The sequence below is a fragment of the Equus przewalskii genome, chromosome 8 (genome assembly GCF_037783145.1).
Source record: "Equus przewalskii isolate Varuska chromosome 8, EquPr2, whole genome shotgun sequence".
Classification (NCBI taxonomy): domain Eukaryota; kingdom Metazoa; phylum Chordata; class Mammalia; order Perissodactyla; family Equidae; genus Equus; species Equus przewalskii.
Window position 1 is genome coordinate 71,999,044 of NC_091838.1, and position 20,685 is coordinate 72,019,728.

At 37.1% G+C, this 20,685-nt stretch overlaps 1 long non-coding RNA gene across 6 annotated transcripts in view; it reads left to right on the plus strand.

The window, feature by feature from the left end:
- Positions 1 to 20,685, plus strand: part of LOC139085149 (uncharacterized) — a 142,892-nt gene that overhangs the window by 55,558 nt on the left and 66,649 nt on the right. For 4 of the 6 annotated variants that reach the window (XR_011543215.1, XR_011543216.1, XR_011543219.1 and 1 more), the window contains exons 2-3: positions 9,700 to 9,786; positions 10,171 to 10,233. This is a non-coding gene — a long non-coding RNA (uncharacterized lncRNA). The remainder of the gene's footprint in view (positions 1 to 9,699; positions 9,787 to 10,170; positions 10,234 to 20,685) is intronic. The other 2 variants (XR_011543220.1, XR_011543218.1) reach the window with 1 other exon arrangement.

A 20,685-nucleotide genomic window follows, 5' to 3' on the forward strand; every position in this document is an offset into this window, starting at 1 on the left:
CTGGCCCCGTGGCCGAGTGGTTAAGTTCGCGCGCTCCGCTGCAGGCGGCCCAGTGTTTCATTGGTTCAAATCCTGGGCGCAGACATGGCGCTGCTCATCGAACCACGCTGAGGCAGCGTCCCACATGCCACAGCTAGAAGGACCCACAACGAAGAATATACAACTATGTACGGGGGACTTTGGGAAGAAAAAGGAAAAAAAAAATAAAATCTTAAAAAAAAATAGTTTTTATCTAGATAATTTTTTAAATCACTTCCTTTTTGAGTGCCTCGAAATGCACTTAATTCCAGAAATAGGAATTCAACATTTTGCTGGACACAGATTTCTTTTGGACCTAGAAATTTGGTTTCAGGAGTTTGCAGCTCACAATAGTTTGCTATATTACACTTGGGAAAACTCTCAGTTGCTAAACAAATTTTTTCAGAATATTGAAAATTTGTGGATTTGAGACAAGATTGAAATAGCTAACCTATTTCTTTTGGCTAACACAGTTCTCGTTGCTTTTTGAAAAACGCTTTCATTATAATATAGTTCATACAAGCATAGAATTACATAAAATAACAAAATAATATCTGTGGAGCCAGCATCAAAAGTTTTAATATTTTGCCATATTTGTTTAATTTTCTTAAAGTTATAAAACATAGCAGATGTACTTGGATTCCCAGGATATTCTCTCCTTCATGCCTTCTCCAACTGAACAGAGTGCATCGTTATCCTCAATTTTGTGTTTCTCATTCCTGTGAATTTTTTTAATACTGACCTTACATATCTGAAGTTATGTTGCATGTTTTAAACTGTATTTACATTGTATCATATGGTACATATTATTCTTCAGTTTGCTTTTGCTTTGTTTTGGATGAACATTGTTTTTGAAATACAGCCTGCAAATACAGGTAGTTCTGTTTTGTTTGTGTTAACTGCTGTATTGTATTCCATTCTGTGAAAATACCACAATTTATAATAGTGCTATTAATGGTATCACGTTAAAGACGATTTAGGTTGTTTTCAACTTGTGTTATTACGAACACTGCTACAACACACATGCATTTTTTTTTCTGCTTTATTTCCCAAACCCCCCTGATACATAGTTGTATATCTTAGTTGCAGGTCCTTCTAGTTGTAGGAACAACACACATTCTTAAACCTGGGTCCCTGTGCGCTTGTGGAGAGCTTCTCCAGGTTGCACCCATAGGAGAGAAATTCCTGTGTCGCGTGACACACACATCCTCAACTTCACCGGATATTATAGAATTGTTCCCAGACTAGTGACATCATTTTTCACTCCCACCAAAGATGGAAGAGTTCCACACGGTGACATCCTTACAAATATCTGCTCTTTTAATACTTTTAAAATATTGTCATTCTAACTGGTATAAAATATCTTATATTGATTGGAAGTAATATGATTACTACTGAAGTTGAGGACATTTTCATACATTTGTTCTGTGCTTAGATTTGTTGTCTGTATCTGGCTCATATCCTTTGCACATTGTTCTATTTCTTTGTTTTTATCTTACTGATTTGTAGATTTCCATATTTCGTACTAGTCATTTGTTGGTTTTGTTCCCAATCGGTTATGTTGGTAAATAGGAATGCTATTGCTTTTTTACATGACTATCATATACTTAGAAAACTCCTTGAAATTTCTTATGATTTCTAACAATTTACACATTTTCTTATATTTGTTTTATGCTAACAGTTACATTATCTTCAGTTTAGGACAGTTTTTGTCTTTTCGTTTCTAACTCATGTACCTCTTATTTGTAAAAGTCTCCTATGGAACAGTCAGGAAACATGAGTAGAAAGTTAAAAATAATTGAAAACAATTAGCACCCCAAACATAGCAGATAGATGCTTTTTTATTGTTTCCTTTTTTTCTATTCAATGCATTTTTGCCATTTTATTATATTCCTATATTTCTTAAATTTCCTTTAAATTTACTCTGTTTACCCAATTGAATAAATATTGGATTTAAATCCTCATTATTTATATGTATTTCTTCTAGTTTATAAATAAATGTCTTTAGGCTTTAAATTTACCGTTAAGTACCACTTTAGCTGTATGTTATATTATACTTTTATTGGTATTCCGTTCTGCCTTGATCGTACGGTGGTATATGCTGCCGTGAATCAGATTTTCTCATAGACATGTATCTGTTTATAGGGTCTACTTCAATCTAATTGACTACCTTGAGGCATATCACATTGATACACTTACTATAGCTTTACAGTCAATTTTGATATCATTGAGGAAAATTCCCCCAAACTTGTTATTTTCAAAATTATGTTAATGGCCATCATGGCTCTTCTATGTAGATTTTAAAGACAACATATCAAATTCTGCAGAAAAATTGATCTTGAGCTTTATTTACAAATCAATTCAGAGCAAATGACATGTTTACAGTATTTCTTGCTATCTACAGATAGGGTCTTGATATTTTTTGGTGCTTTTATAATAGTATATATTATATATATTTTATTTTTGAACTGTCTGTGGCTGGTATTTAAAAATATGATTGCATTTTGTTTATTAATAATCAATATAGAAAGTTTGCTAAACATTCTGAATTCTAAAAGTGCATATAACCTAGATGTTTTACATAAACATTATTATTTACATGTAAATCAGTTTTGTTTCTTCATTTCTTCTTTTATAATACTATGACTTTTTTCACTGTCTAGACTGACTTAGAAGTTAAATTGACTAAAAATCAGGATAATAGAAATACTCATTTACTTTCTGGCATTCAAGGTAGTTCTGATGTTTCACTGTTAAATATTACCTGTGCTGTAGAGTTTTGGAGTATATTCTTTGTCAAGTAAAGCAATTCTCCTTTTATTTCTAAATTTTTAAGAGCTTTAAAAAATCATGAATGGGCTCTGAATTTCACCAAAGGATATTTTGTTATCTATGTAGATTATTATACTTTCTCTTTCTTTATTAGTTTGTCAATAAATTTTTTAATATTAAGCCATTCTTCAAGTCCTGGGAAACATATATTTTCATTGATTTTTTTATATCATTATATCTATCATTACAGTGAAATTCTCCTATATTGACCTTGTTCACTCTTTCCTTTACTTGTTTGATAACTAAGTTATATTGGTGACACAAATAAGGATATGAGATTACAATTATCTAATTGTTGCAATTCTTGCATGGGTGTGTGTGTGTGAACTCACTTGTAACCAATCTAGTGTTCTCATTTGGAGAACTTTTAAATTAATCATTGATTTCTTTAGTGGTCACTAGGATATTTATGGTTTTCTTTTCTTCTTGAGTCAATTTTGGAAATTTATATTTCTAGAAAATGGTCTTGCTTGCTGTTCTCTGGGAACCTTGGATGTCATTTGTGATCTTTTACTATTTTGGAAAATTCTTGGCCGTTATGTCCTCACATATTTAGTTTTTCCCTGCTCTCTCTCTTCTTCTGGGAATTACTCATATGTTAAACCATTTTATCTTGTTCTACAGCTTTTGTATTCCCGTTTCTATTTTCTTATTTACTTTTTTTTCTTTGTGCATTTGTGTTTCTATTGAACTGTCTTCAAAATCTTCATGCAAAGAATATGCTTTGCAAAGATATATTTCTTTCCTCTATTGATGTTAGGCTTGGCCGCATACCTTACTTTGGCAACAGAATGTGAGTGGAAGCGTCAATTACCAGTTCTGAGCTGAGGCCTTAAGAGACATAAACTGTTTCTGCTTGTCCGTTTGGGGCTATGAAAAGAACATACCCTGGGGAGCCTGGTGTTGACCTCTATCCATGGTCTGGAGATAAGTCCATCCAATCCCAAACCTAGGTCGACCAAAACCCAGCTGTCCTGCACTTATATGAGCCACAAATAATGCTTGTTGCTGTATGACACAATAGTTTTTGGTAGTTTTCTACTTTTAGAATTATGTGAAAATCACTAACTGATACATTGGATCATCGGTTATGCATTTGTTCAACTTTAGGAATTACTGCTAAAAGATTTCCCAAATTCTTGTATAAGTTTATACATTTACCAGCAGTGTAACTGCTCAACGTGTTTACCAAAACTTGGAGTTGTCAGTCATGTTAATTTTAGTCTTTCTGGTGAAAAGACTTTCTGCCGAAAAGAATTCCTTTTTATTAAACCCACAAAATATGAGAGTATTTATGTAATTGATTTTTTAAAGTCAGCTTTTAAAATTTAATATATTCTACTAAAATAATAACATCAGTAAATAAACATTTTGAAAATCAGGCAGGTATCACTCTGCATCTGGAAGGAAATTAAGTGAAGTATTCTTCATGGTAGAAGGGAGACAACTGCTGATGTCCATGGCTGAAGAATTCAAGGACAACTTGGAAATTTCTAAAGCTGTTTCCAAAAAATCAATGGCAACAGGTTGGGACACACCTACTTCAACAGAGTCCAGTGTCAATATTACATGGGTTTTCTTAATTGGGATTGAGCTGCAACTGGACGGTATGACATTCTTGTCTTTAGCCTTGAAGGAAAAGAGAAAGTCTTTTTGTTGCACTGGTATGAAGTAACTCTGAAGCAGGGCTCCCTTTAAGTGCATTATTATAGTAGTCATGCACAGGAGTGAGTTCATTACCGTAGTAAAAAGACAAAAAATACAGGTTTCATGGTCGTCTTATTTGGTTGATTTTGTTAATTGGATAAAATGAGGGATAAATACAAGCATGATTTGTTTAACAAAATTCCTATGTACACAAGAATGCAAAATATAAAATGATCTGAATTAGACCCTGATCACCAAGCACATAAAATTGAAGTTAGGCATGTGTTAACTCGGTTCCTTCCACTTCTTCAGTGTTCCAATGAGGAGCTCTCTATCTACTGCCAGTGCTAGGACATTTCATCAAATGGAAAGAAGCCTGGGAAAGGCAAGCAATTCTGATAATGAGCTCCTACAGCCTGTATTAGGGGCTGCCTTAAGAAGGGAAACATCATTCTGGTGAAAATCTTTGGGGCAAGTTAAGCACCTAGTCGCCACCTTACGTGCTTAAATTAGATTGACTTCAGCTGTTCCTGGAAAGAATTCAGCACAGTCACTCACGTTTTGGTTCTCTTCTACACAGCTCTATTCAGAGACACACTACATGAGGCATGTTTAGAAATAAAGAAGCACTTTGACCTGGAATTTATATTCTTCCAAGTAACCTGTTGGTCTTGTAGATAAAGGAAGTCCGCAGATGGTAAATGTACATTTGTTAACGGTGAGTGCTAGGGACTAAAATGTGTCCTAACCTAAATCCATAAGTTGAAACTCTAACCCCCAATGTAACTACATTTGGAGATAGAGTCTTTAGGAGGTTATTAAGGTTAAATGAGGTCATAGGAGTGGAGCCCCAATCTGATAGGACTGTGGCCTTATAAGAAGACTTCAGAGAGAAAGAGAGGTCCCCCCACAGCTCTCTCTCTCCATGTGAGGACTCAGGGAGAAAGTAAGTATCTACAAAGCAGAAAGAGAATTCTCACCAGAAACTGAACTCTGCCAGACCTTGCTCTTGGACTTTCCAGCCCCCAGAACTGACAGAAAGATAGGTTCCTGTTGTTTAAGCCACCTTGCCTATGGGATTTTGTTATGGCAGCCCAAGCTACTAATACAGTGAGTCTAAGGGATGCTGCAGAGATGGTGCCGATGTGTAGAGTGCTGCCAGCTCATCCACTTATCCTTGCACATCTGAACACGGCAGTAGATGAGGCACACCACGCTGTTAAATTGTTTAAACTTGGACTTGACACATGTGATGAGAGTCCAATCTGAATTTCCCATCTTGGTATTACATTTGAGATTAGCAGGTCCATTGATGTTGTGATATTTTAATAGGTAGTCTGAATGTGAACTATCTCTAATCAAGCAAGTTCCTTCTGACGACTTTTTAGATTTCTCTTTGGCTTCATTAACTGTCATACCACTCTAGTACTATTCTGGGTGAGCTCCTGCAGGGCCTTCCCCAGATGCACTGCCTCCTGAGACCACTCCTCAACCCACCCAAGGTCCCTCCTCATCTCTACGTCCCTCCTCTGCCATTCCTAGAGACCTCCAGTCACAGCAGGTTATGGGAGAAAGGTCACCTTGGCAAGGACAGGTGTCCATGGAGCTGGGGTCAGAGAGGGGCACATGTCCTTCCTGGAAGTTAGTGGGAACCCCAAAACAACTCCCTGCAGTGTGTCCGAAATGGTGGTGGAGGGAGAGGGACGGCGAGCTGCTGGTTCTTCCTCCCCAGGTCCGGTTGGACTGATGGCAAACTACCCCCACAGGTGCAGTCACCCACAATTCGCATGCCTCCAGCCTGCATCCGAGTACTTCTCGTGTTGGGGCTGCAAATGCGTGAGATCGTAAGACTGTACACTTCCAGGCCTGGTGTGTGCCTTCTGCAGCCCTGGCAGTGCAGGCGACTGCAAGCTAGCAGGCTCATGCTTCAGGGGGAAGCCCAAGGCCTAGGAGCCATGGCCATGACCTACACAATTGATTTTTAATTACATTTATTGATTACTGCCAGTTTGGGCATTGTTTCTTGAATTCCATGGTTTACTTCTGAATTCACCCTTTTTCTAGTCAAAATATCTCTCTTCTAATTGTTATTTCTATGATCATCTATGATCAAGAAACTCTCTTGGTTTTTATCTGAAAACATGTTTTATTTCTCCTTGACTATTTATTAAGGGTAAGAAAATCTTGGTTGAGGTAATTTTGATATGCTCTCCTGCCAGCCTATAAGGAGAGGTTAACAACAACTCTAATAATACACATTTCTTAATAGAACTAACAAAGTACAAACAACAAGCATTTAAAATGGTCAGTGTTTGAAACTGGTTGCTTCTTTTATCCCAGAATTTTGAACTCCAGTCAGGAAAGGCTGCTATTAGTATGGGCATGTTAATTCAACAAATACTTCATGACATAACCATGCTTGATACCAAGGGTGAGACAGAGTAATATTATTCTATGCCCGAGGAGAACATATTATCTCGGGATAGGCAGTGTAGTACAGATGTCAGACCAGGTAGAGGCCGTCCATGCAGGACAGTCAGCAAGTCATCAGTGCGAGGGGAACACTGATCTCCTGCTTACAGGGTGTGAGATCTTGGATAAGTTTCTTAACCACACTGAGCTCCGCTTTTACTTTTTTAAAAGATGGATGAATGTATTGTTCACTTTATAGGATTGAGATGATAATTCAATTAAATGGGATAAAATCCTTGGTTCAACATATGTACTTCGACAACAGTAATTTTCTTGAACAGGACATTCATTAGGCAGAGGCTAAACAGGAGGAAACCCCAAGAAACGAATCTTGGCTTGAAATATACCAGGATCACTCACCAACTATTATTGAGCACTGCCAATTTTCCTACCAATTTTCCAACACTATTAGTGATAAATTTGCTGGGTTTTACCCATCAGATAGACCCCAAATTGTATTCACTTTAGTTTGTATTTCTTACTTTCATTACAAATGTGGTCAATCTTCTTTGCATTAGTATATTCAACCTTTTTTTTTTTTCTGGGAATTGCATCTTTTTATCTTTTGTCTACTTTTTTTCTATTTGGGTTTTGGCCTTTTAATTTTTGATTTGTTACACTTACCGTATCTTAAGGAAATTAGCTTGGACATGTTCAATAATGGTAGATTATGGAAAAGCAGATAAATGAAGATAGTTCAATAAAAGTGGATGAATGATAAGTCATGCTAAAAATAATTTTTATAGATGAAGATACTAAAAGTGAGATAGTTAAATAACTCACTGAATTTTCGTACTGGTTAGTTAGCTAGGGTTTTAATCTAGGCCTAATTGACCAAAAGCCCATGCATGGAAAGATTAAATTTGTTTTCCTACATACCAAGAAACAGAAATCAACAGCATCCTCCGTGTGCATGTGTGTGTGTGTTTATTATCATTGAAGGAATCCTGGAATTACTGTTCATGCCAGATTCATATTCTAGCCAGTCATATATTCGTCATGTGAATTTGGGCAAGGTACTTAAACTTTATAAGCCTCACTTTCCTCACTTGTAAAAGGGAGATGATAACAATTACTTACCTCTCCATACCTAATTTTTCTCATCTGGATGATCCTCATACAGATTAAATGTTGTAAAGATTATATGTTCTCACTGAAAGGAAAATGAAATGAGATCACATATGTAAAGCGGCCGTCCCTAATAGGTCACTGGGCCCGTTCTTTTCTTTCTTTGTCTTGTCTTGCAGAGTGATTCCTTAATTAAACATGAGGTGGATCACAGAGAAGAAGGTTTCTTTTGCCTCCTCAACTCACACAGCAGCCTAATCCAGTCTCCACCTAAAATATGGGTGGAATTTGCAAACGTTCCTGGATGGATGTTCCTCCTGGGGAGAATTTATGACAACTTTTCCAAAACTAAAGCTTCAACTCTTTATTATATTCTGTTAATGACTCAGTGGACTTTTGGCAGAAAGGACGAGTTTCCTTTGGTTCAGACGCTTCTATAGAGGGTTCTGATTACTCTATCCAATGGTCTAAAATCAAAATAACATATGCAATCTTTGGCTGAAAAAGCTTACTCGTGGTGTTATAACAATAATTCCTCTCCTTGTTTTTATATAACCTTTTGGAAATATTCCTGTTGGAGCCAAAATTTCTATATTTTGGAAACTTGGCCTATGGATGGAGGATGGCTGAAGTATTCCATTTATTTTCCTTTCAGGGGGTACTAGAACAGGCAGAATGTTTGTTAGGCTATTTCTTAAAGAAAATTTTGTAGGGCAATCCAATTTAATGTGGAATAAAGCCCTTTTCTCTGACTTCCATGTCATAATATATATTCATTTCAAGAGGTTTTTCCTGACCACCCAATTTAAAGTAGCTCACACCCCCAGCAGTCACTTTCTGTAAAGGGCCAAATAGTAAATATTTTAGGCTTGCAGACCATATGGTCTCTGTTGCAGCTACTGAGCTCTGTCACTGTAGCATGAAAGCAACTATAGACAAGATGTAAACAAATGAGCATGGCGGTGGTCCAATAAAACTTTAATTATAGACACAAATTTGAATTTCCTATAACTTTCATCTGTCACTAAATATTATTCTACTTTTGATATTTTTCCAACAATTGAAAAAATTTAAAAACCTTTCTTAGCTCACAGACCATACAAAACCAGGTGGTGGGCTGGGTTTGGCCAGCCTTCTGTAGTCTGACCCCTTGATCTACTCATGTATTTATATCGCTTCTACACTGTTTTGTGGTGGAATCCAAGCTTTGTCCCTGCGAAAGCAGAGACGTTATGTGTCCTGTGTTCTGAGCACAGCACCAGAGGTATTCAGTAAATACGTGTTGAAGGTGTAAATCTGCAGCTTTCTGGTAAGTCAGTTCCTCTAAATGAAGTAATTAGTTTAATGGGTATAGCATATTGAATTCTCTAAGTGAATTATATGTTTTTTCAAATAAATTTTATATATCCCTAGGATTTCATGGTGAAGAGACAGTATAGAAAAGTGTTTTAAGCTTTGGAGTTATGAAGGCTAGGCTGCTCTATCAGTTAGTGTTTGTGATGTTGACTAAGTTACTATACCTGTCTTGTTTTCTCAACTATAAAGAGGATAGTTACATTACCTATTTTATAAGATTGATGGTGGGGTTTCTGCTTGAACTTCCATTTGCCTCTCTCCAAAACCACTCCTAACTCTTCTCCACCCTGTTCTGTATTTTGGCAGGTCAACACATGAGGACCACATCGGTGGTATACCTTGTGCTCCAGATTCCAATTGGGTTTTGCAAATGGCGGAAAGGAGAAGAATGAGGTAAGAATATTTATTCTCTTAGCTTGCCCCTGGGTTTCAGGACTGGCTTTGTTCCTGGAGGAAAAGTGTCAGCTCACAGAATTACAAATTTATGGATGTTCTGTAATGCACCTAATCAGTCCACCTATTAGTGAGAACAATCCTGTTGTTAGTGCCAGGGTATTGCACTATACCCCATGGTTTCTCTATACTCACAACATTAAAAATAGTGTCTTTATGAAAGTCTCAAATAATCCTAAATTCCTGCTGCGACCCTGAGCTTATGCTAAAATGCTTGAGAATAAATGGTAGCTCAAATTGAAAGTATTCTTAGAAATCTGATTGCCTTCTTTGAAATTATATTAAAATAACAAATGATTCCTCTCGATTCACGTTTCTCTACAGAATCGCAACTGGCGGTGCCTACAAGGTACATCCCAGCTTGCTGGAAAATTTTTTTTTCACAAGGTATTTATTTATTTATTTATTTGAGGAAGATTAGCCTGAGATAACTACTGCCAATCCTCCTCTTTTTGCTGAGGAAGACTGGCCCTGAGCTAGAATCCATGCCCATCTTCCTCTACTTTATATGTGGGATGCCTACCACAGCATGGCTTTTGCCAAGCAGTGGCATGTCTGCACCTGGGATTGGAACTGGCGAAGCCCGGGCCGCCGAAGTGGAACTTGTGCACTTAACCGCTGCGCCATTGGGCCGGCCCCTCACAAGGTATTGAAAATCAGGAAAGTTTACATCAAAATTTGATTCTTCAAATTCTCTTGAAAAGATCACACTTTCTGGCTACCCAGGCTGGCCCACTTCACGGAAACTGGAGCTGAGTAGCCGTTACTCCATTCACAGCTCTGGTCCCCAGCCTTCCCTATTATGCAATGCTTCTATTTCTGTGTTTTATGTTAACTACCTGGCCACTGTGGACATTTTCTTAGAGAATTAAGAGGTAAAGTCTTCAGCCAACTAGGGGACTGGTGGGAGGTATAGGTGGGAGGAGAAGGTGTTGGTGCTTTGAAGAGCAAAATGGGGTGTACAATCATCTAGGAGAGTGGGAGAGTGACAAGACCCACGGGGTTACAGTAGGATTACAAGGTGGGACTAATGGTCCTCTTGGGATTTGGGGCTATAAATGGAAAGAGTGATTCATGAGCAGGACTGTGTGCATTTGTCCATCCCCTTCAGACTCTCTGAGCAGATGCGGAACAGATGGCAAGTTGGACTTGACCAGGCTAGGGTTTAGCCCAGAGAGAACCATGAAAGCAAGAGAAGCCAGAGATGAGGCTTTTTGTGAGGGAAGGAATATAATGGTGGGTCATGGATGAAATCTAGGCTGGTCAAAGAGGGAGTGAGGACAGGAAGGGGTGGTGGACAGTGAAAAAGGGGAGCATCATGGTTAAGAACAACCACGGTGCACAGTGGAGCCAGACTGCATGGACTTGGGTCTCATCTCTACCCATATTAGCTGAGTAAATATCTCTATATATGTTGTGTGTGTGTGTGTGTGTGTGTGTGTGCATGTGACAAAGAAGGAGTTAATTTAGAATACTGCCCGGTACATGGTAAGTGCTGTGGAGTGCTTCAAGGATGATTTTCCTCCCCTACGTTGAATTTGATTTTAAAAATAAGACTTTAATTGTTCAATTAATAAATATTTATGGAATATCCATAATGTCAAAGAACATTAAGAGATATGTTGTGGGGCCAAGATAAGTCAGATATGATGCAGATCAGAGAACCACAGAGTGTCTTTGGGCAAGCAGGAGGGATAAGCCCCGTAAGAGAAAACACAGAGATGGCTCTGTATGTGGGGGTGTTCCTTAAAGACCTGGTCAGTGTTGGACACGCAGCAAGAAAAAACAGGCAGCTTCCATGTGGAGTTCATCAGTAGGGCCGAGCTGGGATTTTGTGGATTTTTCCAAAATTGCCTTTGAAGCAGAGACTGAAATTTCCCTAAAGGCTGATTCATAGAAAGAATTTCTGATAGCATACCAGTCCAAGAAGGGAAATATTTTGAGGAGGTGGACACTTTTTTGCTAACCAGTTTTTGTTTTTAAGAAAAAATTCTAGGAGGTGTATTTGGTAAATATATCAAGCAGTAGAAAAGGCTATAGAGTCACAACGAACTTTCCACCCAACACTTTGCCCCCTTTCTAGAGCAATCACAGTTGCCAATTTTTTGTCTATCAAAAAATATTCTTTTTAATTGTAACACATGTGCTTACACACATCTTTTTTTTTTTTTACATCTATTGAAACACCCTAAACTGCATCTTCTGATTTTTCAGTAATGGGGATTGTTCCCAATAAATTCGACAAAGTTTTCCACTTTCTGGATGTGCTATAAGGCACTTCATCAGTCCCCGTTTGGTACACATTCACCTACTTTCTAAACTTTTGCTCTTACAACCAATATGGCCACAAAAGTCATAGTATATAATTCTTTTGTACATGTGCAGGTTCCCTGCAGATGAAAATGAAGTTGTGAGATTATGCACTTTAAAAGAAATTACATATTTAGAATACTGGTAGATATTGCCGTATTGCCCTCCAAATAGATTATACCAATTCATGCTCCCACGAACAGTGTGGGAGGGAGAACGATTGTTTCAGAGTCTGACCAACACGGAAAATGTTTCATTATGTCCACTCTATAAAGTAAATACTCTTTCTGTTTTATTATAGTTCTATAATTCTGAGGGAAGTTAAACATCTTTTTGTGAAAAAGAAAAATGTGTATTTCTTTTCCTATAGAACATTATTTGAGTCCTTTGTCCATGAGCTAGTGTCTTTTGTTAATTGATTTGTAAGAAAAATTTATTTAAGGACCGTATTCCTTGGTCTATCATATTTGCTGCAAATATTTCCAAGTTATTTATGTATACTGAATTTGTTTATAGTATTTCTTGACAGGTAGAAACTTTAAAATTTTATGAGGTTAGATTTATCAGTCTTTTGGGAATTCTGAATATATACCTTGCTGAGAAAGGGCTTTCTACTACAAGATTACAAGAAAAAATTCATTTTCGTCTTAATTTTGAGCTATTCATATCAAAAGTTTTGTATAAGTGATAAATTAGGAACTCATCTTAATTTATTCTTTTCACAGTAGGTTGTCCAAACACCATTTATTGAATATTCCGCCTTTAACACACTCATTTGGAATGCTGATATTAATCAAAATCTATATACCTATATTTTGAGTCTCATGCAAGATTCTGCTTTTTTCCTTTGATATTTCTATTCATGCACCAGTATCATACTCTTTTACTTGTAGAAGTTTTATAATAATATGTAATAATATAGTCTGTTCCTTTAGCTTCCTTTTTCAAAATTTTCCCGCCTAATCTTAACCTGAAGTATAGATTCAGCATGTCTCATTTCAGGAAAACAATTCTATTGCTAATTTTGTTGGAATCACATTCAATTTATAGATTCACATAGGGTGAATTAGCTTCTTTACAATTTTGCATTATATTAACTAGAACTGAGCATTACTTCCCATTAATTTAAATTGTATTTTCTGGGTTTTGGGTCACTTTAAAGTCTTTTTGAAGTTCTGTCTATATGCTAGTAAAGCATTTTAAAGTTTATTCATATAAATCTAGCACATTTATACTTATTTCTATTTCCGGGTATTTATTTCTTACCTTGCTGATTTTGTTTAACAGATTTTTATTTAAGTAACATAAGTATATCTTATTCAAACATAGTAAGGCCAACAGGGCTTTAGATATTCATTTCTAAATTCTTCTTATAAATTCTCTCATTATTTATAATGGTTTTCCCGGTTGATGCTTTTGAATTTTCCAGGCTTATGAAATTATCCAGATATTTGAAAGTTGAAAATTTTCCCTTCTCTTTTAGAATTTTTATACCTCATATTTGTCATGGCTCAATTCATTGGAAAGAATTTCCCACAGAATTTTAGGTAATAGGAGTGATAATCAACATCCTTGTTTTATTACTTAATTTAATGAGAAGATTTTTGTGTTTCAATATTAGGCATGTTGCTAATTAAGTATTAATGTATTCTTACTTATCAACTTGTTATTCAAGGATGATGCTGGCTTCTAATGAAGCACTTTGTCAGCATCATCAGACACAGTATATTTTCTTGCCTTGACCTGTAATTAACATGGAAAAATATATTGCTACATTGAATTTCTTGAATGGATCACATCTGAATAGTCTCTCTCAATCTTTTATTAAGCTGCTGAATTCTGTTTGCTAACACATTTTAGGAATTTTGCATCAATGTCCGTAAGTGAAAGCCATCTGTAGTTTCATTTTATTGCGCTGCCTTTATTGAGTTTTAGACCAATGTTTTCCTATATTTGTAAAAACTCTTTAGAAGCTTTCACTTTCTCTTTATGCTTTCAAACAACTTAAATCACATTCCTTAGATATTTGGTAAAATTTATATCTGAAATAAATTGATGCTGATGCTTTTTCGAGATAGCTTTTCATGAGGTTCTTCATATCTTTTGTTGCAGTCCATATATTTTCTACAATATTATGCTTTATGGTCAAAGCTTTTAATTTATTTGCATAAGATTAAGAAAATGATCCTCATATATTTCTTAATATCCTCAATAGACACGGTTGCTTATTCTAATGTCTTATTTTTATATTTATTGCTGTCTTCTTCTTTGGCTTTCAAGTATTACGTCTATTTTGATATATTTTTCAAAGAAATCAGGCGATCATTTTTCTTAGTTTTAACTTTTTTTTGAGTTCTAACACATATATTTCAAGAAGGTAGGCATATTGGTAGTAATTCACAATCTATCATTCATCTTACACTTATTGACTACTCATGATGTCTCTGGCACTAGGTGCATGTTATAGAACACAAGAAGGCCTCCAACTTGCTCTTTGCCTTCAAGGACTTTAAGCCAGTGGGCATGTTCATGAATAATTAAAGCATAAGAGTAGCATCAACCTGGGAATTGATAAGAAAATGGAGAGACTGAAGGTCCCTCAGCTAGAAAGTAGCAGAGCAGGTTTTTAAACCTGGTCTATGGGACATCAAGTAAATCCTACATACATAGTGATGTATCTTCAAATATAGCTTAAGACATATTCTTTATGAGATATACTTTCTGAATCCTTAAGTGTCTGAGAGTGTCTTTCTATTGCTTTAACACAACACAACACACACACACACACACTACCATATTGGTTTCATATGGAGTTCTCGAATCATAATGTTTATCCTTCACGATTCCATGATTTTCTGGAAAAGTCTTAGGTCAGGCTTATTTATATTCCTCTGAAAATAATCTGTTTCCTTCTACCTCACCACTCACTATATAGACATTTAGAATTATTTCATTATCTTTGCAATTCTCAAATTTCACAAAATATGTTCAGACACAGTCTCTGTTTTCTTAATTTTTACTAGAATATGGTGAGCTCTTTCAGCCTGTATTTTCTGACTTTTTGGTCCAACTCGGGAAGTTATTTTATGTCTTAGAAAATAATTTTTCCTCGTTTCTTCTTGTTGTTGTGGTTGGTTGTTGTTTGCTTTGCTAGTACAAAAGACTAGGTAATTCAAAGTGCTCTCCTGCTTTAAAAAAAGTGGGTCCTGGATAAACCATCATTTCTGGTTTGTTGCTGAGCTCATAGGAAATAAGCAAAATAATCAAAGGACTTGGAATAACAGCAAGAGCTGTGCACTATAAGAAAAGTTAAAGGTTTCATTGTTCTAGGGGGGCATTCTCATATCACCACCCCAGAATGCAGAACATTGTAAAAAGAGAGAAGAGACAGCTCAAGATAAGAGGCATAAAGAACCTAATGCAAAAGTCTAACACGCATATAAGCAGAGTTATAGTCCAACTGGACATACAGTTTAATAAGCTGACTGTACCTTTGTGACTTAAAAGAATCTGAGGCGTTTATTTTGCCTAAAACTCTACAATTTAGGCAGGGATCAGCAGGGATGGCTTGTTTGTACTCCAGCATCAGCTAGAGCAGCTCCTCTGGTGGTTGCAGATTCCACTCTCAGGATGGCTTACTCACATAGCTGTTGAAAGGATTTGTTTGCTGCTGGGGAGCTCAGTTGCACCCTATCATCCATAATCCTAGGTTTTTCTCTATGTGAGACTTTCCACACTCTGCTTGGGATTCCCAATTAATTGAGATTCCTTACAGTATAGTGGCTGTGTTCCAAGAGAACAAAGCAGAGTGTATGGCATTTTAATAATCTAGTTTCAGAAGACGCATGGCATCAATTCCACCATATTCTACTGGTCTAAGCCTGCATTATTCAATGCAATAGCCACTAGGCACATATGCCTATTTTTTTAAATGAATTAAATTCAAATAAAGTTAAAATTCTGTTCTATAATCATCCTAGCTATATTTCAAGTGCTCAGCGTGGCTTGGGGCTACTGTACTGAACAACACAAATAGAACATTTCCACCATTGCAGAATTTTCTATTAAACAGCACTCATCTAGGAAGTCATAAAGATCCACTCAGATTCAAGGAGAAGGGGTCTAGATTCCATCACTTGCTGGAGGAAGTGTCAAGGCTACAGTACAAAAAAAATCACATGAGAAGGAGATATTGTTGTGGCTGTCTTTTGGAAATAGAATTTACCACATCATTTACTTCAGAGCACTCTATATCACCAGTGACTATCCTGGTTTCTTGGCATGTGTGAGGCCTTCCTAAAGGTGTATGGAACTAATGAATTCATGTAAAAATCTGATTTATCCATCTGAATTTCTATGTTTACTCCCTACAGTTCATAGAAGCAGATTCTCAGAAGTAGTATTAGATAGGACCCTTCTTTGAGGACAATGACTGGCGTACGACAAGTACTCAATATTTGTGAATGAATAAATGATTATATGGATGGATGGATGAATTGTGTCCTTTCCTTTGCCTGCATGTAGAAATCTACTAATGCAACTCAAATTATTGAGATTCTATTCTATATTTAAAAACCCCACCACTCCCCACAGGAATTCTTTCTAATTATTGAACCCAAACTTGGCAAGATAATATTGGAATGTTAGAAAAGTAAAAGAGAGGAAGAATGGTTGTGGATCTAATAGCATACAGTGGCCTACCTCTGGTCTGGGAATTTCAGCTGGAAATCTCTTGAGAAAATGACACCCACATGAAATTCCAGTGCTTCAGGTTTCAGTGAGCTTTCAGTGAGGGAGGGAGACCACAAGTATGACCTTCCTGTTGGTATTTGGGATCCTCCATTTCAGGTCCAAGCCAGAAGCAGGAAGCTCAGTGCTTGCTAAGCAAGAAAAGGAAATAGACAAGAAAACATTCCAGCCTGAGGCTGGCATCGGGATAGTTCTTCTTTTGTCTAAGGTACTTCTTTCATTCCTGCTAATGGTCCCAACCTGCTGAAAAGGAAACATTCTCTTCAATGGCATGTAGCCAAAATGTATCAAACACTTACAGTCCTACACTCCAAACCCAGGCATGTCTGTCTAGTTGCAAGGTCTATTCTCTTTCTATGTTAGCAGTGTTTTTGATTTGGCCTTAGGGTTAGAGAGATAAGTAAGACACTGAAGATGAAGGATAAGCTAAATACAAATTAAAACGATATAGTTCAAAGTTTAAAGGATTAGGTGCCTTCATCAGGTTCAGGAAATGTGCTATGAGATTTTTTTTAAATGTCTTGTCTATTTTGGTCAACCAAGTTTAGTCTTCATGGAGGAAGCCACCACTGAGTGGCACATGAAGGACAGGAATGGACACACCAGGCAAAGAGAACAGTGTGAGCAAAGACATGAAGAGGTGAACGAATGAGATATTTTGTAGAGAAGGTAAATAGTATCTTTGCCTGGTGAACAAGGGCATACTGGAAGAAAAGAAGCAAGGTAAAAACACTAAAATTTATTAAACACTTACTATGACCTAAAATCTCTGCTAAGGTCCTCACTTGTTTGTGTTCCTTAATTGGGGAAATTAAGTTAATTGCAAAAGATTAAACATCTACAAAGCCGTGAAGCTGGAATTCAAAATTTGTTCTGACCTTCTCCAAGGACAATGCATTTTGCACCGTGAAAGATAAAGCTTGTAGGGTACTTCGGGGCAGACAAATGGAGGGGGGTAGGTCTTAAAGGCAAAGCTAAGCATCTGCATGATTCCAATATGATGGAGTCTGTACTGATGGTTGTCAGCTGGGTGAACACAAACAGCATTGAACAGCCAGGCTGGGGAGTGAATTACACATAGGGCCTCAGATCCTGGGAGCGCTGGTTCATTCGTGTGCAAAATGCTCAGCAGTGGTGTATGTGGGTTGTCTCTGGTTTTCATTATTCACATCAGAAAACTGGAGTGGAGCCCTGAACAAGGTCACCACTGGAATCAGAACCAGAACTAGAATGAACTCACAGGTCACTTGGATTCTAATTATGCTCATGTCACCTCTTGCCACTCTGCCTAGGCATCCAACCTCCTAACCGTGGTGTTTCTTTTTTGTGTGAGCTTGGAATACTTGAAAACAGATTGATTTATCATCTTCAACTGGAAGAATTTTCCTATTTGGATATAAATATCAAAAACTCCCTCTAGCATTTCTACATTTCATATAATGCACAAATTTGTATATCACACATCTTGAACCCTAAACAGGACAGATATTCACTCTCCTTTCTCACCCCTGGGTCTCCACAGCGCTTTATCCTATTTTCACTATCCTTCATGCATGCTACCTTGCATGAGTAAGACATCCTTGAAGGCAGAAGTTGTCTTTTTTTTTAAGCCTTGAATGTATCACATCTATTTTAGATTGCTCCCAACTTTCAATATTATAAACATTGAGATATACATTTTTGTACCTACATCTGTATGCATATCTGTGACTTCCTATTTTCCTAGATGTGGAAATAGCATTATCTAACATTTTAAATCTTTAAAATATTTTTCCAAAGTAGTCTCAAAAACTTTCAGTTTTTACCCTCCAACAACAAATTAAAGTATTCTCACATGATACTCTTAAGAGGTGGATGAGAAAGACATTGCTTTAAAATTTGAAGAGGTGGGTACCATTGTTCAGAAGGTGAATGCGTTACTGTGCCAGTGATTTGTACGTTGCTCTCAAATCCGTCCCCTGATTTCTGCAGCTCTGTAGCACTGGGGATTACATTTTCAAGGTGCCCTTGTCAATTGGCTCCCACGTAGACTTGGCCATTGGGTGGCACTGGTGGAAAATGGAAAGTTAGAAGAGGGGAGAAGACGGGGAATTTCTCCCTTCTTGCTATGCTTCAGGCAATATCTCTGACAGTGGCTGCATCTCCTCTGAAGTTGGTTCCAAATCCTTTCCAAACAGAACCTCCCTCTTTGGTCCAATCTCCCACATGGTAGCCCCGCCATAGTTTAGCTCCTGCCTGCTGCTTCGTCTTCTGTGCTCTGATACACCACTTTCTCCCTGTGTCCCTTCAAGCCCTTTGTCGCTAGTGGTCTTCTGCTGTTGCTACTCCTTGGTTACCTCACCATGTCCTGTTTGTCTTAACAGCTCTCTCCATACCTGTGTATTAAATCGCCTCTATTTATCTCCCCAGTGTGGACACTGTTTTCCCAACGTTCCTCTGGCTAATATACTTACCCAAATATGCTTGGCTATAAGTGTTGATACAAGGAGCAGAAGCCAGACCTGTTAGTTGAAATCTGGTGCTCCTTTTGCTACATCACGCAAGAAGTATTGGTGATTAAAAGAGGGCATTAAGGGAATGGTGTAGGCAACTGCTGTAGGTCAGGGGGGAGGTGATTGGAATGGTCTGAAGTGGTCACAGACGGCTTTGTGGAAAAGGGGTCATTTAAACAATGTCTCAGATCTCTAGGATGCATCTAAATGCACAGCATTCTTGGGCAGGTAAAAATACCATAATAACTAGAGCTGCTGGATGGCCCAATCCAATTTTGGCCTACATCCTCTTTTAACTGTCCCCAGGAAACTGTTTTTTAATGTGAGAAAATATTTTGAAAGACTTTTAAGTTTGAAATTCCAAGTACACATTATAAGAAGACTAGAGTATTTTTGATATTCTTTGATCTTACTTTACTATTAGTGATGTTTTGATTTTCAGTTGCCTAAGGAGAGAGCACAATCTCTTTTGACTTCTTAGAATCTCTAAACATTGTAATTCAGTCTTGGGTTTGATAAATGAAATAAAGAATCACAAAAGATCTACTACATATTTTCTGAACTAGTGGTCTCCTAGCCTATTTCAATTATTTATAACTAAATCTCAGACTTTTCTGAATCAAAGGTCAATAAGGTCTTTACAAAAAAAATCCCACTAGATTGGATCCGCTTAGGTGTTCATTTCATAAGCCCCTCCCTTTCGTAGCTGAGGCATTTCTATTCTCCTATCTCAACCTTTTAGTTCTTTGACTCCAAATTCTATCCAAAGGATCTTATTAGGCATTTTTTTTAATGGTGACTTCTACTTTATGCAAAATGAACTTCCTGTAATAGAACTCAAGTGACCTCTACAAGGTTCCTGTCTATTTAAAAAAAAAAAGTACCAATATGGTTTTTTGTGTATCTTCCTCCTTGATCTCCATTTAGACTATAATTGATCAATTCTAGCTTTCAAATGCTTTCTTTCTCTCTTTCAGAACAGTAAAAAGTGACTGACCCAAAAATCTAATTGACTGAAATGATCAGTTTTACCACAGTTCACTACACTCACCCAGAAAGCTGTTCTGAGTGGCAATTTGAAAGAGCTGTCCTTTGAAATTGGCATTTTCTAAGTATTCTCCTAAATTACAGTTGGGCCATAAATACAACAGGTTAAACTAAGGCAGCTGAGAAATTATATGGGTGAAAAATTACAAGGATATGATCTTTCCACTCAGGCATGTAAAGATTTAATCTCCCAGATTAAAAACTCAGCACACAATGATTGTGTCAAGATAACATCTGGGAG